Genomic DNA, 23,680 nt, shown 5'->3' on the forward strand with positions numbered 1-23,680 from the left:
GGGATGGAGACAAGACAGAATATTTCAGAAAACAAATCCTATCTTGAAACCACATGAGGAGGTATACATTCTGTCTTGAGTATCTCAAAAGACCACAGAGCTCATGTGCTTTGATAGTCAACAGGAACTTAGCTATTGAAAAAAGGAATAGCAGTACAGGGGACAATAGAGAAGTTTCATGGCAGATCTCTGAGACTGGACGATTGAAAAGATAGGAAAAGACTGAAGAACAACAGGCAATTTCAAGTAATAATTTTTATGACGTAGATTTCTTATTATTATACTATAAAATTAAAATAACAGATGTTAATAAAATGCGATGAGATCATTACATTTCATGTCTATCAATTACTATTTTTTTTTTGAGCTGGAGTTTCAGTCTTGTCGCCCAGGCTTGAGTGCAATGGTGCGATCTCGGCTCACTGCAACCTCCACTTCCCAGGTTCAAGCAGACCTCCTGCTTCAGCCTCAAGACTAGCTGGGTTTACGGGCATGTGTCACCATGCCCAGCTAATTTTGTATTTTTAGTAGAGACAGGGTTTCACCATGTTCGCCAGGCTGTTCTCGAACTGCTGACTGCCTATCAATTATTATTAATGGTGTCTCAATTTTTTTACTGAGAAGTATTTGCATCAGCTACAAACGCCAGTGATGTAAGCGTGTGCTATTGTCTCAAATGCCATGAGTGGTGCTGCCTATAGGGACATTTACACAATGTGAAGAATTCTTGGAAAAGTTTGAACAAAAACAAAGTACAACATATGCAAATCGATAAATGTTATTCATCTTCCCATGATTAAGATGAGGAGATGAACTTAAAATATTTTACTTGTGTTAACAGTGAGCAAGAAATATATATTGTGTTATAGATAAAAAAGAATTAGATTCTAGGCTCGGATAAACAAATTGTTTTATTTACCTGCATGAAAATCTGGTGGGGCATTTGAAAGTCATGCCGAGTATGAACCAAATATTCCTAGTCTGGCTCTTCCCTATGCATTATGAGACATCTAGCAGCACACATCAATAGCACGTCAAATCATTGGCACAGACAAACATGCTCATAGAAGTTGCCAAAATTCCTCCCAGGAGTGTCCAGTCTTTATTATGAGGTCCTACACAGCAGTGAAAAAAAGACTTGGGTTAAGTGAAGTTACACTGTTAAACTAATTCATTATAGTGGATTTGAAAGAAGTGATGTGGTCTTTTTTTGGGTAGAGTCAACCGGTGGAGACAAATGTCAATGTAGATTTTGTTCAAAAAGTATTGAGAAGCAGTTAGAAGGTTCTAATGTCTTATTGTAAAATTCACACCTTTGTAGTTTCTCATGTTTCTGTAATTTTTATACTATCACAGCTCAAAAGGATCAAACTTCTTGGATACAAAAACAGTGAGTCCTGCTGCATTCACTGCAAAGCAAAAGAAAAAAATTACAAAACAAAAAACAATGAGCTTGCAAGTTGTACTGACCCACTAGTGGATGTTTAAGCAGCTCTCAAATCCCAGCTGTCTGCCATACATTTCTGGTTAAAGTATCAATTGTAGGCAATGTTTATTTTAGCGATGTCATTCCTAGAATATCATGTTTGCTCACCACATCAAGTGGATAACTACTAGCTGTGTAATAATGGGGGTAGAAATGAAGTGTCTGCTAGAATTTAGTTTTCTGAAATTTTGTAGTTTGCGATGATGTGAATATTTAAATCATGTCTAAGTTAGGAAAGAATCAAGAATGTACCTGACTTTTCTGAAGACAACTGACCACATTTGTACTCAAGTTTTTGGGTCTTTTTTCTCCTTTAGTGTCAGCTCTCTTACTGTATATTGTATACTGACTGTAGCGTATTACGGAAATTTGAAGTTTAAATGTTCAGTATCTTCCAAAGGATATTGTATCCTTTCATTAAGGATAGATGTTATTTTCCTGTTTTTTTTTTTTTCAGTAGAGACGGGGTTTCACTGGGTTAGCTAGGATGGTCTCGATCTCCTGACCTTGTGATCCACCCGTCTCGGCCTCCCAAAGTGCTGGGATTACAGGCTTGAGCCACCGCGCCCGGCATTTTCCTGTTTTTTAATGGAGAAAGACGTTATTTTCATAGTCCAACATGAATACATACCAATCATCCTTTTTTGCAAGAGTTGGTGCTTTTTCTTGAGTTCAGGCCCAAGAAATGTTCTGAGACTTGGTAATTTCCTGGAAAAAAGTATAGAGTGATTTCAAGGACACAGATTACATCTTATATCTTTTGTATTTCCAACTATAGTGTCTAGCACATAATAGGCACACAGTGAGTGTCTTTTGAGTGAGAGAATCAGGGAAAAATACATGTGTAGAGAGAGTGGTCACTGTGCTGTGATTTTTCTTGGTTTATTTTCACTAAGTCTTTTCTGCTGATGTAGTCTGGCCAGCAGAGGGCATTCAAGGTCCACCTTACAATTAGGGAACGCCCTGGGGAAAGAAGAACATGTCTAGCTACAGAAATTCAACTGTCAGAAAAGGAAACTGATGAATTTGAAATTGTCAAGAGGGCTTAATTTAAGTCTTCCAGTATAAGATTACTTTTATAGTGCTAACTAATCTTGACACCATGTGAATAATACATTAGAGGAAAGTTTATTTTTATTTGATTTTGAAATGTGGAAATACCAGAAAGTTTAAAGGAGAAAATAAAATTGCCCAGAACTAACTTTGGCTCACATTTGGCTGTATATCTATTTTATTTTAGATACATAATATATAGAATGTAAGTTCCTCAAGGAATGGAATTTTTGTATTTACTGCATTATTCCAAGTGCGGTTTGAAGTGTATGGAAACTCACCGTGCTATCTTTCCAATGCTTTTATAAGTCTAAAATTATTCCCACATAAAAGGTTAAAACATAAAAAACTGTTTATGTTGCAAAACAAAAAGTTTATGCCTTTCATCTTGATTCAGTTCTTAGCATATGACTGCAACCCTAACCATCTTCATGAAAAAGAAGAAATAAAAAATATAAATGTAAATCAGATTTTCTTTTGTAAAGAATGATAATTTTATTACAGAATGCAGAAGCAGCCTTGGCGATCTACTGTGAAACCTTAACTGTCACAAGGTCTATAAAGCATTGTTCCTGTGAGGTGAAAATTACATTTTCTGCTTTTTTTTTTTTTTTTTTTGCGATGGAGTCTTGCTCTGTCACCCAGGCTGGAGTGCAATGGAGCGATCTCGGCTCACTGCAACCTCCGCCTCCCGAGTTCAAGCGAGTCTCCTGCCTCAGCCTCCCGAGTAGCTGGGATTACAGGCGCCCACCATCAGGCTTGGCTAATTTTTTGTATTTTTAGTAGAGACAGGGTTTCACCATGTTGGTCAGGCTGGTCTCAAACTCCTGACCTCAGGTGATCCACCCACCTTGGCCTCCCAAAATGCTGGGATTACAGGTGTGAGTCACTGCACCCGGCCTGAAACTTTTTTGATATAGGCATTTCTGAAACTTTCCCTTGGATTCAATGGAGGTTTTTCTTTGTTTATTTTTTATTTATGTATTTTTTTGAGATGGGGTCTGGCTCTGACGCCCAGGCTGGAGTGCAATGGTGCCATCTCGGCTCACTGCAAGCTCCGCCTGCCTCCCGGGTTCACGCCATTCTCCTGCCTCAGCTTCCCGAGTAGCTGGGGCTACAGGCGCCCACCACCATGCCCGGCTAATTTTTTTGTATTTTTAGTAGAGACAGAGTTTCCCATGTTAGCCAGGATGGTCTCGATCTCCTGACCTCGTGATCCACCCGCCTCGGCCTCTGGAAGTGCTGGGATTACAGGTGTGAGCCACCGTGTCCGGCCGGCATTTTCAAGTATGTCATGTGTGTAGTGTCAACTCTGCAGTATGCCCACTATTTGACTTCTTTAAAGCATCTAGAATAATTTCAAAATTTTAATGTGCTTACTATTGTAATGGTTTAAAGACAGATTTGATCAGATCTGAGAATGTAAGCTCATAACTTTCAGCAGTCATGTGGTAGTCACTTGTTTGGCATGGTGTAAAAGCTTCCCTAAGCATGTTTCTGAAGATTACATTGGTGTAACCAGCTTCAGTTAGTCTGGTGAGACATTTCTTTGAAAAGCAAATCAGATTACAATTACACTGTGTAGGGCAGACAGAACGTGGAGGTGAGTGAATGATTGGTAATTAACTAGAAGAAACTTGCTGACACAACGTCTGATTTTTAGCAGTGATATAGATGCATGTTGGTGCTTATAGACATGAATTTTCCTTTTCTGTTACCCCACAACTACATCCTTCCGAGTGGTAGAGTTTGGGAAGAAATAGGACATAATTAAGCAATCTTACATTAGCTGATCAATCACACAAATAGTGCCTACAAGAACGTACAACACAGTCCTGGTCAGAGTCATATCTTGCAACTCATATAGATCCCTCAGGGGCATGGGTGCAATTGGTCATCCTCACTGGCTACTCACAGATAAGAGTTCTTCCATCTCTCATAGAAATAACAGTTTCAGTTTATATATTACTCTATACAGCAGAGGGGAACAAAGAAACCTTCCCTTTGGATTCAAGCATTTTCCATGGCTGCTAGATTATTTTAGTTTAGGCCCCACACTTTATTTGTCCCAGGCTTCCAAAGCAAGTAGTCATTTCTATCCGATTACCCATTGGATAGGGCTGATGGAGGGGTCTCATTCCATGGATGGAGTGCGTATGAGGTGGTCAGATCTTTCATACTGCTAAGACGGACCACTTCTTAGCTTGTCTTCCATTTGATATTATTCCTAACAACTCTCTCTTCCCTTCTTTTTCTTCTCTTACCAAATGCCCCCTCTGTTATCCTTGGGAAATATCATGTTTCAGCAACAGAGAGGGACAAAGAGAAAAAAACAAATTATCTGACTGATTCCAGTTTACAGGAAGGGATAAAGAGCAAACAATTCATAATGATAGGAAATTCCAACTTATTCTTTATATGGTTAGATCAACAGAGACAAAATTTGTTTTGCTACAAAAATATCTTTTTTCTTCAGACACATTACGGTTTATTACTGTCATGTAATATTTGGCAACTATCTTTCTTTTAAAAATTTTTTTTATTATACTTTAAGTTCTGGGATACAAGTGCAGAAGGTTCAGGTTTGTTACATAGGTATTCATGTGCCATGGTGGTTTGCGGCACCCATCAACCTGTTATCTACATTAGGTATTTCTCCTAATTCTATCCCTGCCCTATTCCCCACCCCCTGATAAGCCCCGATGTGTGATGTTCCCTTCCCTGTGTCCATATGTTCTTATTATTCAACTCCCACTTATGAGTGAGAACATGCGGTGTTTGGTTTTCTGTTCCTGTGTTAGTTTGCTGAGAATGATGGTTTCCAGCTGCATCCATATCCCTGCAAAGAATATGAACTCATCTTTTTTTTATGGCTGCATAGTATTCCATGGTATATATGTGCCACATTTTCTTTATCCTGTCTATCATTGATGGGCATTTGGGTTGGTTCCAAATCTTTGCTATTGTGAACAGTGCTGCAATAAACAGACGTGTGCATGTGTCTTTATAATAGAATGATTTATAATCTTTTGGGTATGTACGCAGTAATGTGATTGCTGGGTCAAATGATATTTCTGGTTCCAGATCCTTGAGGAATCACCACACTGTCTTCCACAATGATTCAACTAATTTATACTCCCACCAATAGTGTAAAAGTGTTCCTATTTCTCCACATCCTGTCCAGTGTCTGTTGTTTCCTGACTTTTTGATGATCGCCATTCTAACTGGCATGAGATGGTATCTCATGTGGTTTGATTTGCTTTTCTCTAATGACCAGTGATGATGAGCTTTTTTTCATATGTATGTTGGCCACATAAAAGTGTTCTTTTGAGAAGTGTCTGTTCATATCCTTTGCCCACTTTTTGATGGGGTTGTTTCTTTCTTGTAAATTTGTTCAAATTCTTTGTAGATTCTGGATATTAACCCTTTGTCAGATGGATAGGTTGCAAAAATTTTCTCCCATTCTGTAGGTTACCTGTTCACTCTGATGATAGTTTATTTTGCTGTGCAGAAGCTCTTTAGTTTAATTAGATCCCACTTGCCAATTTTGGCTTTTGTTGCCATTGTTTTTGGTGTTTTAGTCATGAAGTCCTTGCCTATGCCTATGTCCTGAATGGTATTGCCTAGGTTTTCTTCTAGGGATTTATGGTTTTAGGTCTAACATTTAAGTCTTTAATCCATCTTGAATTAATTTTTATATAAGGTGTTAAGGAAGGGATCCAGGTTCAGCTTTCTACATATGGCTAGCCAGTTTTCCCAGCACCATTTATTAAATAGGGAATCCTTTCCACATTGCTTGTTTTTGTCAGGTTTGTCAAAGATCAGATGGTTGTAGATGTGCGGTGTTATTTCTGAGGGCTCTATTCTTTTCCATTGGTCTATATCTCTGTTTTGGTACTGGTACCATGCTGTTTTGGTTACTGTAGCCTTGTAGTATAGTTTGAAGTCAGGTAGCATGATGCTCTAGTTTCGTTCTTTTTGCTTAGGATTGTCTTGGCTATGTGGGCTCTTTTTTAGTTCCATATGACATGTCAGTAGCTTTTTTTCTAATTCTGTGAAGAAAGTAAATGGTAGTTTGGTGGGGATAGCATTGAATCTATAAATTACTTTGGGCAGTGTGGCCATTTTAATGATATTGATTTTTCCTATCCATGAGCATGGAATGTTTTTCCATTTGTTTGTGTCCTGTCTTATTTCCTTGAACAGTGGTTTGTAGTTCTCCTTGAAGAGAACTACACATTCCTTTTAGGTTGTATTATTAGGTATTTTATTCTCTTTGCAGCAATTGTGAATGGGAGTTCACTCATGATTTGTATATCTGTTTGTCTATTGTTAGTGTATAGGAATGCTTGTGATGTTTGCACATTGATTTTGTATCCTGAGACTTTGCTGAAGTTGCTTATCAGCTTAAGGAGACTTGAGACTGAGACAATGGGGGCTTTCTAAATATACAATCATGTCATCTGCAAACAGAGACAGTTTGACTTCCTCTCTTCCTATTTGAATACGCTTTATATCTTTCTCTTGCCTGATTGCCTTGGCCAGAACTTCCAATACTATGTTGAATACGAGTGGTGAGAGAGGGCATCCTTGTCTTGTGCCAGTTTTCAAAGGGAATGCTTCCAGCTTTTGCCCATTCAGTATGATATGGACTGTGGGTTTGTCATTAACAGCTCTTATTATTTTGAGATATGTTCCATCAATACCTAGTTTATTGAGAGTTTTTTTTTTTAGTATGAAGGGGTGTTGAATTTTATGGAAGACCTTTTCTGCATCTATTGAGATAATCATGTGGTTTGTGTCATTGGTTCTGTTTATGTGATGGATTATGTTTATTGATTTGCGTATGTTGAACCAGCCTTGCATCCCAGGGTGAAGCTGGCTTGATCTTGATGGATAAGCTTTTTGATGTGCTGTTGGATTTGGTTTGCCAATATTTTATTGAGGATTTTTGCATCAATGTTCATCAGGGATATTGGCCTGAAATGTTCTTTTCTTGTTGTGTCTCTACCAGGTTTTGGTATCAGGATGATGCTGGCCTCATAAAATGAGTTAGGGAGGATTCCCTCTTTTTCTATTGTTTGGAATAGTTTAAGAAGGAATGGTACCAGCTCCTCTTTGTACCTCTGGTAGAATTCAGCTGTGAATCTGTCTAGTCCTGGCCTTTTTTTGGTTGGTAGGCTACTAAGTACTGCTTCAATTTCAGAACTTGTTATTGGTCTATTCAGGGATTTGATTTCTTCCTTGTTTAGTCTTGGGAAGGGGCGTGTGTCCAGTAATTTATCCATTTCTTCCAGATTTTCTAGTTTATTTGTGTAGAGGTGTTTATAGTATTCTCTGATGGTAGTTTGTATTTCTGTGGGATCAGTGGTGATATCCCCTTTATCATTTGTTATTGTGTCTATTTGATTATTCTCTCTTTTCTTCACTATTAATCTGGCTAGCGGTCTATTTTGTTAACCTTTTCACAAAACCAGCTCCTGGATTCTTTGATTTTTTGAAGGGCTTTTCATGTCTCTATCTCCTTCAGTTCTGCTCTAATCTTAGTTCTTTCTTGTTTTTGCTAGCTTTTGAATTTGTTTGCTCTTATTTCTCTAGTTTTGTTGATGTCTGTTAGGTCCACTTGGTCCAGAGCTTAATTCAAGTCCTGGATATTCTTGTTAATTTTCTGTGTCATTGATCTAATATTGACAGTGTGGTGTTAAAGTCTCCCACTATTATTGTGTGGGAGTCTAAGTCTCTTTGTAGGTCTCTAAGAACTTGCTTTATTAATCTGGATGGTCCTCCATCTCTTTATTTTGAGCCTAAGTGTGTCTTTGCACGTGAGATGGATTATAAACGTGCACTGGCACCTGTGAGATGTGCAGAGGCCTTGAGAGGTTTTCTCAGAGCTTGTCAAGATGTGGGAACTGAGCTTCATTGCTCTGCAGTATTGACTTAGGCAATGGCTACTTTGGTAGCTGACAGATCTAAAAGAAGCCAAGGGTCAAGCCCTAAAGTGGAAAAGTTTTATAAGTGTAGAAAAATTTGGCATTTCAAAAGAGAACAACACCGGATCTCTGGGAAAAAGGGGTCTTGAAACACAGTTCCCATCTTAACAACAACAACAAAACACCAGGACTTTGCCTTTGTTACAATAAAGGAAATCACTGGGCTAATCAATGCCACTCAAAATTTCATCAAAACAGCAGCCCTTGTCAGGAAGTGAGAAGGCAGCCTGGACCCGGGCACCTCAAACTATGAGGGCATACCCTGTCCAGGCCACATCTCCGTTTCCGGGGTGGGTTTCCCAAGGCACACTGATTCTCTCTCCCCAGGAACTCCTGGAAGTGCAGTATTAGATTTCCCAGTTAGAGAACAGGTTACGTTAATTGGAAGAAAAACTCACTAAGATTCACACTTGTATTTGGAGATCTTTGCTAACAGGATATGTGGGATTAATGTTGGGTAAAAGTCATCTTAACTTACAGGACATTACTGTAGTCCCAGGAGTTGTTGATTCGGATTGTGAAGAAGAAATTCACGTGGTGGTAATATCACAAGATCTTTGGGTTTTTGAACTGGGAGAATATATTGCTCAACTGTTGCTTATTCCCTGTAAATTGCAGCCTTCTCTATGTAAGAAGTGAAGCGGTCAGGGATTTAGAAGGGCAACTAGGAGAGAGATTTATCTATCACAACCCATAGCATCTCATAGACTCACTTGTGCAGTGTAGATTGAAGAAAAGAAGTTTTGTGGGCTTATGGATATGGGACAAGAGACTGGTCTCTCATGGTAATAGATCTTGAGGATTGTTTACGAGAGGGATAAGCCTTGATTTGCTTTCTCTGTCTTCTGTTAATCAGAAAGAGCCTGTCTCTCATTATCAATGAAAAGTTTTACCCGGGGGCAATTAACCAAAGAGGGAGAGGCTGAGTTACAGCTTGTAGAACAAATGCTCAGCAATGGCATGCCTCCTGGCTATAGCCACAAGAGCCTTTGCTTTTGTTTCAGTAGATTTATTAATGTGGGGACTAGGATATGCTTGTGTCTTTACAGAAGATGAACAAACCTTGGGGGTGCCCTCAAGATGTGTGCGACCATGGAGACTGGAGGGACCCATGGATTCCAACTACAGTCCTGGTTCCCCCAGTACGAGCCATGAGCCAGTTGAATCTGAATGCGAAGACGGAATGAGGACTGAGTGGAGTCACGCTGACATCAACCTTCATAACATGGGGACAGATCATGAAAACCACACAGGAAGCTGAGAAACTGTGGAGCGCCAGTGTTTCACCTTTTGCTGGAACTCAGAGGTACAATAGATGTTTAATGGATCAATACTTTCTGACTGAGCTCCTCTCTGAATACAAGACACCCTAATAGTTAGGCAGGAATATTATCACCCCTATTCTGCATGAAGAAGTTGCAGAAGATGGACCTTCATCCTTCTGCAACCTTTAGGATTAAAGGTCCTCTTGTAAAAGGGAAGGGGGGAATATGTAAGAAGCAATTCAAACCAGAGCGGCTCCATTTTGAATAAGGGCTAAAAAAATGAAGCTGGATCACCAATCGGCAATTAAGGGCTGCACAGCCTGCAATTGTCTTGCTCAATTAATTTAAAAACAAAAAGGAGGAGGTGCTGGAGGCCACGGAAGTGTTTCCTATGATCGGGCATGATTGAAATCTATTAGTAACAATATGAACCTGTGATCAATTGAGCAGCTGATCAGTCGTTACCTCCTCCTGCCTGCTTTTGTTACCCAATAAATACAGGGGGTGGCCTTTGCTCCCTAGAAGCAGGGAGTTCTCTTCTTTTTGCCCATGCTAGCTTTTCCTTAAAACAGTTTCTTTTTTCCTTGGTTTTCATTTCTACGTTCGTGGCTTCATTCGACTGTAATGATGGTCTCAAGCAGTAACAGTAGTAACTGCTATAGTGATGGTCTCAAGTAGTAACCATAGCAGTCAGCCACAAAGAGGTCCTTTACATCCCTTGTAAGTTGTATTCCTAGGTATTTTATTCTCCTTGCAGCAATTGTGAATGGGAGTTCACTCATGATTTGGCTCTCTGTTTGTCTGTTATTGGTGTATAGGAATGCTAGTGATTTTTGCACCTTGATTTTATATACTGAGACTTTCCTGAAGTTGCTTATCAGCTTAAGGAAACTTTGGGCTGAGATGATGGGATTTTCTAAGTATACAATCATGTCATCTGCAAACAGAGACAATTTGACTTTCTCTCTTCCTATTTGAATACACTTTATTTCTTTTCTTGCCTGATTGCCCTGGCCAGAACTTCCAATACTATGTTGAATACGAGTGGTGAGAGAGGGCATCCTTGTCTTGTGCCAGTTTTCAAAGGGAATGCTTCCAGTTTTTTCCCATTCAGTATGATATTGGCTGTGGGTTTGTTATTAGTAGCTCTTATTATTTTGAGATACGTTCCATCAATACTTAGTTTATTGAGAGTTTTTTAGCATGAAGTGGTGTTGAATTTTATGGAAGGCCTTTTCTACATCTATTGAGATAATCATGTGGTTTTTGTCATTGGTTCTGTTAATGTGATGGATTATGTTCATCAGGTCATTTATGTTCTTCTCCAAACTGTATTCTAGTTAGCAATTCCTCTAACGTTTTTTCAGGGTTCTTAGCTTCCTTGCACTGGGTTAGAACAAGCTACTTTAGCTCGGAGGAGTTTGTTATTACCCATTTTCTGACGCCTACTTTTGTCAATTTGTCAAACTCGTTCTCTGTCCAGTTCTGTTCCCTAGCTGGCCAGGAGTTGTGATCCTTTGAAGGAGAAGAGGCATCCTGGTTTTTGGAATTTTCAACCTTTTTGCGCTGGTTTTTCCTCATCTTTGTGGATTTATCTACCTTTGGTCTTTGATGTTGGTGACTTTAAGGTAGGGTTTCTGTGTGGACGTTCTTCTTGTTGATGTTGATGCTATTCCTTTCTGTTTGTTAGTTTTCCTTCTGACAGGCCCCTCTGCCCCAGGTCTGCTGGAGTTTGCTGGAGGTCTACTCCAGACCCTGTTTGCCTCAGTATTACCAGTGGAGTCTGCAAAAAAGCAAGGATTGCTGCCTGTTCTTTCCTCTGGAAGCTTTATCCCAGAGGGGCACTTGCCAGATGCCAACCAGAGCTCTCCTGTATCAGGTGTCTGAGGGGCACCTCACACAAGAGGGGCACCCTTGCTGTGAGGCGTTTCCCAGTCAGGGGGCATGGGGGTCAGGGACCCACTTGAGGAGGCAGTTTGTCCCTTAGCAGAGCTTCATTGCTTTGCTGGGAGATCCACTGCTCCTTCAGAGCCAGGAGGCAGGGGAACATTTTAGTCTGCTGAAGCTATTCCCACAGCCACCTCTTCCCCCAGGTGCTCTGTCCCAGGGAGATGGGAGTTTTATCTATAAGCCCCTGACTGGGGCTGCTGCCTTTCTTTCAGATGCTCTGCCCTGTTGGGGGAAGTCAAGGACCCCAAATGGAGGGACTGGTTGGAGCCATGGCAGAGGAAAATGTGAAGATTTCATGACATTTATCAGTTCCCATCATACTTTTTGTATTCTTATGCCTGTCTTTAATGTCTTTTTTTTTTTTTTTTTTTTTTTTTGAGGCAGAGTCCTCACTCTTGTCCGCCGGGCTGCAGCTGCATGGCCGATCTCAGGCGCACTGGCAAGCTCCGCCTCACTGGTTTCACGCCCTCTCCTGCTCAGCCTGCCCGAGTAGCTGGGACTACAGGCCCCGCCAGCTGTCGCCCGGCTAGTTTTTTTTGTATTTTTAGTAGAGACGGGTTTTCACGTGCTAGCCAGGAGGTCTCGATCTCCTGACCGCGGATCCGCCCGCCGCCTCTCGCGCCAAGTCTGCTGGATTACAGGCTTGAGCCCACCGCGCCCGGCTGTCTTTAATGTCTTAATCCTGTTATCTTTGTAAGCTGAGGGTGTACGTCACCTCAGGACCACTGTGATAATTATGTTAACTGTACAGATTGCTTGTAAAATGTGTGTTTGAACAATATGAAATCAGTGCACCTTAAAAAAGAACAGAATAACAGCAATTTTTAGGGAACAAGGGAAGACTACCATAAGGTCTGACTGCCTGCAGGGTCAGGCAAAAAGAGCCATATTTTTCTTCTCGCAGAGAGCCTATAAATGGACGTGTAAGTAGAAGAGATATCACTAAATTCTTTTCCTAGCAAGGAATATTAATATTAATACCCTGGGAAAGGAATGCATTCCTGGGTGGTGGTCTATAAACAGCTGCTCTGGGAATGTCTGTCTTGTGCAGTTGAGATAAGGACTGAGATATGCCCTGGTCTCCTGGAGTACCCTCAGACTTACTAGGGTTGGGAAAACTCAGTCCTGGTAAATTTGTGGTCAGACTGGTTCTCTGTTCTCGAACCCTGTTTTCTGTTGTTTAAGATGTTTATCAAGACAATATGTGCACCACTGAACATAGACCCTTATCAGTAGTTCTGGTTTTTCCCTTTGACCTGTTCCCTTGGAAGCATGTGATCTTTGTTAGACCCTTATTAGTAGTTCTGCTTTGTTTTTTTTGAGACGGAGTCTCACTCTGTCACCCAGGCTGGAGTGCAGTGGTCAGATCTCAGCTCACTGCAAGCTCTGCGTCCTGGGTTCACTCCATTCTCCTGCCTCAGCCTCCCGAGTAGCTGGGACTATAGGCACCCGCCACCTCGCCCGCACCCGCCACCTCGCCTGGCTAGTTTTTTGTATTTTTTAGTAGAGATGGGGTTTAACCGTGTTAGCCAGGATGGTCTCGATCGCCTGACCTCGTGATCCGCCCGACCTCGTGATCTGCCCGTCTCGGCCTCCCTAATTGCTGGGATTACAGGCTTGAGCCACCGCGCTGGGCTAGTTCTGCTTTTTGCCCTTTGAAGCATGTGATCTTTGTAACTACTCCCTGTTCTTATACCTCCTCCCCTTTTGAAACCCTTAATAAAAACTTGCTGGTCTGAGACTCAGATGGGCATCATGGTCCTACCAATATGTGATGTCACCCCCGGTGGTCCAGCTGTAAAATTCCTCTCTTTGTACTGTCTCTATTTCTTAGCTGGCCGACACTTATGAAAAATAGAAAGAACCTAAGTTGAGATATTGGGGGTGGGTTCCCCCAATACTGCCCAGAGAGGAGGAATCTAGAGAGGTAGTCTGGCTACAGTAGCTTTGCTGAGCTGCAGTGGGCTCTGTGCCCTTTGAACTTCCCAGCAGCTTTGTTTATGCTGTGAGGGGAAAACTGCCTGCTTAAGCCTCAGCGATGACAGACGCCCCTCCCCCCACCAAGCACGAGTGTCCCAGGTCAACTTCAGACTGCTCTGCTGGCAGTGAGAATTTCAAGCCAGTGGATCTTAGCTTGCTGGGCTCCATGGGAGTGGGATCCACTTAGCTAGAACACTTAGCTCCCTAGCTTCAACCCCCTTTCCAGGGGAGTGAACGGTTCTGGTCTTGCTGGTGTTCCAGGTGTCACTGGGGTATGGAAAAAAAATCTCCTGCAGCTAGCTTGGTGTCTGCCCAAACGGCCTCCCAGTTTTGTGCTTGAAACCTAGGGCCCTGGTGATATAGGCACTCGAGGGAGTCTCCTGGTCTGCGGGTTGTGAAAATCATGGGAAAAGCGCAGTATCTGGGACAGGTTGCACCATCCCTCACAGCACAGTTCCTCATGACTTCCCTTGGCTAGGGGAGGGAGTTCCCCGACCCCTTGTGCTTCCCCAGGTGAGGTGATGCCCCACCCTGTTTTGTCTTGCCCTCTGTGGGCTGTATCCACTGTCTAACAAGTCCCAATGAGATGAGCAGGGTATCTCGGTTGGAAATGCAGAAATCACTCGCCTTCTGCATTGATCTGGCTGGGAGCTGCAGACTGGAGCTGTTCCTATTCGGCCATCTTGCCAGCTACCTCCAAAATTTCTTTAAGAATGTTAGGGAATTGGTGCATAATTATGGTTCATCAATAAAGAAGATGCAATTTAGTCATTAAAATTATGTTTAAGCAGAATAATGACATAGCAAAATATGTGAATAGTAGCGTGATGGCCTCTGTGACATCCCCTCTGTTGTCTCCAGCATCAGCCGCCATCCTTTCCTTTACCCCCAGGGTGCCTCTCCAGTCTGTGGTCGTGACCAGTGCAGTTTCCCCTGCAGAGTTCACCCCCAAACAGGTCACAATCAAGCCTGTGGCTACTGCTTTCCTCCCGGTGTCTGTTGTGAAGATGGCAGGATCCCAAGTCATTGATTTGAAGCTCGCTAACAACACCAGGGTGAAAGCCATGGTCATATCTGTTACCTCTGTTCAGAGTGCCAGCAGCACCATCATTAAAGCTGCCAACGCCATCCAGCAGCAAACTGTCATGCCAGCATCCAGCCTGGATGATGCTAAACTCGTGCCAAAGACAGTGCACCTTGCCAACCTTAACATTCTGCCTTAGGGTGCCCAGGCCACTCTGAACTTTGCCAAGTGCTAACCAAACCTCAGCAACAAATAAAGCAGGTAATAATCAATGCAGCAGCCTCACAACCAAAAAGGTGTCTTGAGTCCAGGTGGTATTATCCTTGCAGAGTTCTGTGGTAGAAGCTTTCAACAAGGTGCTAAGCAGTGTCAATCCAGTCCCTGTTTATATCCCAAACCTCAATTCTTCTGCCAATGCAGGGATCACATTACCAATGCATAGGTACAAGTACTTGGAGTATGGGGACTCCTTCACTGAGACAGATGGAGTGTGTGCATTGGAGTAACATGCAACCTTTGTACAAAGAACCTCTTTTTTTTTTTACAACAAATGTAGCCTCCTTTCCCATGCCCATGGGCATAAGGAGAAAGGGGTGGTAATGCAATGCTCCCACTTAATTTTGAAGCCAGTCCCAGCAGATCAAATGAATTTCTCTGTCAAGTAATACTTCCACTTCCACTTCCACTCTTCAGAGCCTTGTGGGAGCTGGCACACACACTGTCACAAAAATTCAGTCTGGCATAACTGGAACAGTCTTATCGGTTCCTTCAAGCACTCCCATCACCCCAGCCATGCCCCAAGATGAAGACCCCTCCAAACTGTGTAGATATAGCCTAAAAGGTTTGGAGTGTAATGAAGTCTTCCAGGACGAGATGTCAGTAGCTACACATTTCCAGCAGGCTGCAGATACGAGTGGACAAAAGACTCACTATCTGCCAGATGCTGCTTCCTAACCGGTGCAGTTATGCATCACACCAGAGAATCCATCAGCACAAATCTCCCTACACCTGCCCTGAGTGTGGGGCCATCTGCAGGTCGGTGCACTTCCAGACCCACGTCACCAAGAACTGTCTGAACTACAAGAGGAGAGTTGGTTTTCGATGTGTGCATTGCAGTGTTGTGTACTCTGATGTGGCTGTTCTGAAGTCTCACATTCAAGGTTCTCACTGTGAAATCTTCTACAAGTGTCCTATTTGTCCAATGGCATTGAATTCTGCCCCAAACATGCATTCCCACGCCTATACACAGCATCCCGACATCAAGATAGGAGAACCAAAAATAATACGTAAGTGTTCCACGTGCGACACTGCGTTCACCCTGCAAACCTTGCTGTATTGCCACTTTGACCAACACATCAAAAAACAGAAGATATCTGTTTTCAAGTGTCCAGACCGTTCTGTTTTATATGCACAGAAGCAACTTATGATGGACCATATCAAGTCTATGCATGGAACATTGAAAAGTGTTGAAGGGCCTCCAAACTTGGGTATAAACTTGCCTTTGAGCATTAAGCCTGTAACTCAAAATTCAGCAAAGCAGAACAAAGAAGACACCAAACCCACGAATGGGAAAGAGAAATTGGAGAGAAAATCTCCATCTCCTGTGAAAAAATGGAAACTAAGAAAGTGGCCAGTCCTGGGTGGATGTGTTGCGAGTGTGATCACCTGTTCGTGCAGAGAGATGTGTACATATCCCACGTGAGGAAGGAGCACGGGAAGCAAATGAAGAAACACCCCCGCCGCCAGTGTGACAAGTCTTTCAACTCGTCTCACAGCCTGTGCCTGCACAACCGGATCAAGCACAAAGGCATCAGGAAAGTGTATGCCTGCTCACACCGCCCATACTCCATACCAAATGGTTGATGCTGGAGAAGCATGTCCAGCTGATGCACGGCATCAAGGACCCTGACCTGAAAGAAATGACGGATGCCACCAATGAGGAGGAAACAGAAATAAAAGAAGACACCAAGGTCCCCAGTCCCAAGTGGAAGTTGGAAGAACCAGTTCTGGAGTTCAGGTCTTCCTGAGGAGCAATCACTCAACTCCTGAAAAAGCTGAAAATCAATGTTTTTAAGGTTCACAAGTGTGCCCTGTGTGGCATCACCACCGAAAACCTGCTGTGGTTCCACGAACACATCTGTCAGCACAAATAGGATGGTTCTTCCTACCAGTGCCGGGAGTGTGGCCTCTGCTACACGTCTCAGGTCTCTCTGTCCAGGCACCTCTTCATTCTACACAAGTTAAAGGAACTTCAGCCAGCGCCCAAGCAAAATGGGGCTGGGTAAGATAAGGAACAAGAGAACAAACACAGCCATGAGAATGAATCCCCTGATGGTGCCGTGTCAGACAGAAAGTGCAAAGTGTGAGTAAAAATTTTTGCAACTGAAGCTGCCTTAAATACTCACATGTGGACACACGGCATGGCCTTCATCAAATCCAAAAGGTTGAGCTCAGCTGAGAAATAGCCACAGATGGTCCAGGAGGAAAATCCCTGTCCACATTAGAATAAAAAAGACATTTTTGTTACAAAATGTGAATAGTAGGATATATAGATAGTAGTATATATGGCAGTATATACTACTGCAGTATAAACCCAACTTTGTGAAAACGTACATATAATATGCACAGAAAAAAGTTAATGGAAAATATTCATCAAAATGTTAATGGTAGGAACACATGAGTGGTAGGATTTGAGTGACCATTATTTTTTTTTCTGACGGAATCTTGCTCTGTCACCCAGGCTGGAGTACACTAGCATGATCTCAGTTCACTGCAACCTCTGCCTCCTGGGTTCAAGTGGTTCTCACTTGATTCTCCAGCCTCAGCCTCCCAAGTAGCTGGGATTACAGGTATGAGCCACCACACCTGGCTAATTTTTTATATTTTTGGTAGAGGTGACGTTTCACCTTGTTGGCCAGGCTGGTCTTGAACTCCTGACTTCAAGTGATCTGCCCAGCTTGGCCTCCCAAAGTGCTGGGATTACAGGCATGAGCCACCATGCCTGGCCTGAGGGACTAATTTTTAAAATAATTTTCTGTATTTAGAAAAATTTGTATCTGCTTCTGTTTTAAAAAACGAAGTCAAGGTAATCAGTTGGTGACCATAAGTCTCATTATTTGATATGCTATACCAGCTTGACAAAATACCATGGACCAAGGGGGAAGGTTGGGTAAACGTTGGTCAAAGGGTACAAAATTTCAGAGAGAAGGAATACGTTCAAGAGAGCCATTGTACAACATGGTGATTATAGTCATTAACAATATATTATTTTCTCAAATTGCTAAAAAGAGTAGATTTTAGGTGTACTCACACAAAAAAGTATGTGAGGTAATGTATATGTTAATGACCTCAATTTACCCATTTCACAATGTAAACATATTTCAAAACATTATGTTGTAAATGATAAATATATATAATTTTTTGTCAACTAAAATAAGTAAATTAATTTTAAAAATAGTACATATTTTACAGTACTGGTATAATTGTTTTACTTTTTAAATGAAAATATTTATACATATTCAAAGTAAACACAAAGATGACTAGAGTAATATTCTGGAGTCCACTATGCATATACACAAACATACTCATATGCCTTCCTTATAGAGTTCTTGTTAATGTTTTCTTCATTCAGGAAGGAGAGGACTGTTAATGTTAATTTTTGAGAATCGCAGGTGTACTGTATTTTAAAATAATCACTTATTTGATATAGGGTGGTATGAGACACCATGTGGAGTTGTTCCTACTTCATCAGAATTAGCAACTAAACCTCAAATGGGAACAACAGGGACTGAGTCTCCACATTCTTTGTTTCAGGAAATCATCAGGTATTAGGACCAGTAACCTTCTTATGGACTCTGCACCTATTGATTGGTGATAGATCTTCTTGCCAAAGATACTGTGGAAAGGGGTTAGGAGCAATGATCAGGAATGGACTTCTAGTTTTAATAATGCTAGATTGAGTCATTTGGATGAATTAGCTGTGTTCAATATAATTAAAAAGCTGAATGATGTGTTAAAAAAACTGAAAACTATCGTAGAGTTAATAAGATAGTGAGGAATTACTAGGTCAAGATCGGAGAGAGTATGGAAGTCTAGAAAGGAGAGCCCAGCATAGGAAGAATCAATATCGTGAAAATGGCCATACTGCCCAAGGTAATTTATAGATTCAATGCCATCACCATCAAGCTACCAATGACTTTCTTCACAGAATTGGAAAAAACTACTTTAAAGTTCATATGGAACCAAAAAGAGCCCGCATTGCCAAGACAATCCTAAGCCAAAAGAACAAAGCTGGAGGCATCATGCTGCCTGACTTCAAACTGTACTACAAGGCTACAGTAACCAAAACAGCATGGTACTGGTACCAAAACAGATATATAGACAAACGGAACAGAATAGGGCCCTTGGAAATAACACCACACATCTACAACCATCTGATCTTTGACAAACCTGAAAAAAACAAGCAATGGGGAAAGGATTCCCTATTTAATAAATGGTGCTGGGAAAACTGGCTAGCCATATGTAGAAAGCTGAAACTGGATCTCTTCCTTAACACCTATATAAAAATCAATTCAAGATGGATTAGAGACTTAAATGTTAGACCATAAATCCCTAGAAGAAAACCTAGGCAATACCATTCAGGACATAGGCATGGGCAAGGACTTCATGATTAAAACACGAAAAGCAATGGCAACAAAAGCCAAAATTGGCAAATGGGATCTAATTAAACTAAAGAGCTTCTGCACAGCAAAAGAAACTACCATCAGAGTGAACAGGCAACCTACAGAATGGGAGAAAATTTTTGCAACCTACTCATCTGACAAAGGGCTAATATCCAGAATCTACAAAGAACTCAAACAAATATACAAGAAAAAAACAAACAACCCCATCAAAAAGTGGGCAAAGGATATGAACAGACATTTCTCAAAAGAAGACATTCATACAGCCAACAGACACATGAAAAAATGCTCATCATCACTCGCCATCAGAGAAATGCAAATCAAAACCACAATGAGATACCATCTCACACCAGTTAGAATGGCAATCATTAAGAAGTCAGGAAACAACAGGTGTTGGAGAGGATGTGGAGAAATAGGAACACTTTTACACTGTTGGTGGGATTGTAAACTAGTTCAACCATTATGGAAAACAGTATGGCAATTCCTCAAGGATCTAGAACTAGATGTACCATATGACCCAGCCATCCCACTACTGGGTATATACCCAAAGGATTATAAATTATTCTACTACAAAGACACATGCACACGTATGTTTATTGCGGCACTATTCACAATAGCAAAGACTTGGAATCAACCCAAATGTCCATCTGTGACAGACTGGATTAAGAAAATGTGGCACATATACACTATGGGATACTATGCAGCCATAAAAAAGGATGAGTTCATGTCCTTTGTAGGGACATGGATGCAGCTGGAAACCATCATTCTGAGCAAACTATCACAAGGACAGAAAACCAAACACTGAATGTTCTCACTCATAGACGGGAACTGAACAATGAGAACACTTGGACACAGGGTGGGGAACATCACACACTGGGGTCTGTTGTGGGGTGGGGGGAGGGAGGAGGGATAGCATTAGGAGATATACCTAATGTAAATGACGAGTTAATGGGTGCAGCACACCAACATGGCACATGTATACACATGTAACAAACCTGCACATTGTGCACATGTACCCTAGAACTTAAAGTATAATAAAATAACATAAAAAATAAAGGAAAGCCCAGCATTTGGGACCATTTTTGTCCTAGAGCTGGTTGCTGATCTGGAAGTGGTTAAACTGTATACTTGATAGGTTAGTTGGGCTAGAGGGTCTAAAGTCAGAGTTCAGAGCTCACCAAGGTGAGAGCCCTGAAAAACTATGACTTGCAATAGACTAGGGAACTCTAGGGGTGAGCCAGAAGTCAGTTAGCCTTCACAAGGACTGCAGCCTAACTTTCTGTTGTTTGTGTGGCCCAGAAAAATCTCAAACTGCAAAACTGGATTAAGATGATCCAGATTGTTTTTCACCGTGGCTCCTAGCAGAAACAAAAATATTATCTGGCACTCATTGTTTCTACAAAAATTTTTTAGAAACTACTTTGAATATGCTATCAAAGACAACCTGAATCAGTAGGAAGCAAGATCCTGTGAGGAAGAATGAAAAGAAAGACAATAGAAAAAGACCCATATGGAATCAAGATAATTAGAATTACGTTTTTTTCTTTTTCTTTTTTTTTAAACTGAGACTATATTCAAGGAGAGAAAAGCAAAGTTTGATTTTTTTTTTTCTTTTTTTCTGAAATGCAGTGTCTCTGTTGTCCAGGCTGGAGTACAGTGGCGCCATCTCAGCTCTCTGCAGCCTCCGCCTCCCAGGTTCAAGAGATTCTCCTGCCTCAACTTCCCCAGTAGCTGGGATTACAGGCACACGATACCACCCCTGGCTAATTTTTGTCTTTTTAGTAGAGACAGAGTTTCACAATGCTGGCCAGGCTGGTCTCAAACTCCTGACCTCAGGTGATCTGCTGACCTCAACCTCCCAAAGTGCTGGGATTACAGGAGTGAGCCACTGTGCCTGGCTGAAAAATTTGACAAGGAACTGGAAACTATAAAATATGGTATAGCAGTTTTCAAAAGGAGCCAAATACAAATTCTAGAAGTGAAAATGCCAATAAACAAAATTAAGAGAAAAATAGATGGGTTAGATGGGTTTAACAACAGATCACACACTGCTGAGGAAAGAACTACTGAATGAAATATAGATCAGAAATTTAGAATGTAGGATGACAGTAAAAGTCCTTAGCTATATATATATGTGTGTGTGTGTGTGTGTGTATATATATATATATATGGATAGATAAATATGCTCTCTCTATATGTGTATATATTTATACATGTATACGCACACATACACACACACACATATATAATGTTGCACTCACAGTATTAAGGATGCAATTTGCAGCATGATTGAGTCTACCAAAACCAGTGGTGGGTATCTACCTGGAAAGGCAGTGAGGCAATGTTGTAAATATTTATAAAGAAAGTGATTTTATATGTGTTAACTTTCCTTGACTTCTCAAATGATTTTATTCTCAGTTATACAGGAACACTTAAATAGTAGATGCTTTAATATATAGATACTTTAATAAGATATGAATAGTTGACTCTTAAAAAGTGTTTAGTAGATTCTAGAAGGGATATAAGTACATGACTTTTTGAGATGTTCTTATATGCAACGTCCTCTTGTGATTGTAAGTTTAAAGTAAGTTGAATTCAAATTGTTATTTTTAATTTGACTCTGAAGTGAATAATTGGTGCAATGATTTGTCCTATTTGTTGATCTAAAATCTATTATATACTGACTTCATACTGGGTATATAGTAACGAATTTTAGTTTTACAAATTTAAAGTTTTAATTATATTAACAATTAAAGTTCAACTTGTTCTTAGCACTGTTGAGTTTTCTGAACGTGGCTTCTTAAATCTTAGATTAGATTTCTACTGGTCAAATCTGCAAACATTTCATTTGGAGGATTAGACTGAATTTTATGACCCTTTTTGTGTGACTTCTTTCTCTGGTCTGTAGGAGATCTATCTAAGAGATGCTTAGTTACAGAATTTGGTTTCCTTTTTTCTGAGTCACTCCCATGGTGTTACAGGGATCACCCATTCATTTACTTTGCTCAGACACTGTCTGGTTTTCCCAAAGTGTCATCCTTAACCACCCTCCTGCCTGACTACTTGAGTCCTTACTTGGGTTTACAGACTGCAATCTGACTTGAGACAATTTGTTTCTAGTAGTACCTTGCTGTCTTTTTCCCTGGCTACATAGCCAGTTCACTACTCTTTTAGTTTTTCTGTCTCAGCACCACTAGGGGGAGATCATTTTAAGCAAACTACACCAGTTTGCAAACACTGTGGGCTAATATTTTAAAAAACTAACCACTGGGGTTTTTTTTGTGTGTGTATATTTTAGGAAAATTAATAGACTTGTAAAAGTAGTTTTATGTTTACAGAAAAATTGAGGAAGAAGTACAGGGAGTTCCCACGTACACTCCCTCTTCCTTTCCCCTGCAGTTAATTCTATTAACATCTTGCGTTAATGTGACACATTTGTTACAACTGGTGTTACAATTGTACATTAAGATAAATTAAATATATGATCCAATAAAATACATTCTTAACTAAAGTCTATAGTTTACATTAGCGTTCACTCTTTGCATTGTGTATTTTATGGGTTTTGATAAATGCATAATGGCATGTATCCACTACTATGGTGTCATACGGAATAGTTTCATCACCCTAAAAAAATCTTCTGTCTTCCACCTATTCATCCTCCCTTCCCCCTGAACCTCTGGCAACTACTGATCATTTTGCTATTCCCAAATTTTTGCCTTCTAAGTTTTGGCAATTATGAATTATAAATTTTGAATTATGTAGATTCTTGTGTGAATATAAATTTTGAACTACTGGGGTCCAAAGATTGTATGGTTAAGAGTTTGTTAGGTTTTGTAAGAAACTGCCAAATTGTCTTCCGAGATAGCTGTATTATTTTGCATTCCCGTTAGCAATGAATGAGAATTCATGTTGTTTCACATCTTTGACAGCTTTGGTATAAAGTGTTATGGGGTTTAGCTGTTTTAATAGATGTGTAATGATATCGCAGTGTTTTTGAATTTGTAATTTCATGCTGACACGTGATATTGAGCATTTTTCATATGCTTATTTAAGATTTGTGTATTTTCTTTGGTGAGATGTATTCGGATCTTTGCTGATTTTAAATTGGGCTTTTAAAATTACTGACTTTTGAGTTCCTTGTATATTTTGTACATCACTTCTTTATAGGATAATATGTTTTGCAAAGATCTTTTCCCTAGTCCATGGCATATCTCCTCATTCTGTTAACGCTGTTTTTGGCAGAACAGAAGTTT

At 40.8% G+C, this 23,680-nt stretch overlaps 1 pseudogene; it reads left to right on the forward strand.

Annotated features, from left to right (window-relative positions):
• Window positions 1-14,503: 14,503 nt before the first annotated feature.
• On the forward strand, window positions 14,504-17,213 carry LOC108533910 (zinc finger protein 532 pseudogene; annotated as a pseudogene).
• The last annotated feature ends 6,467 nt before the right edge of the window (window positions 17,214-23,680 follow it).

This window comes from Rhinopithecus bieti, unplaced genomic scaffold (genome assembly GCF_001698545.2).
Source record: "Rhinopithecus bieti isolate Rb0 unplaced genomic scaffold, ASM169854v2 scaffold_905, whole genome shotgun sequence".
NCBI lineage: Eukaryota > Metazoa > Chordata > Mammalia > Primates > Cercopithecidae > Rhinopithecus > Rhinopithecus bieti.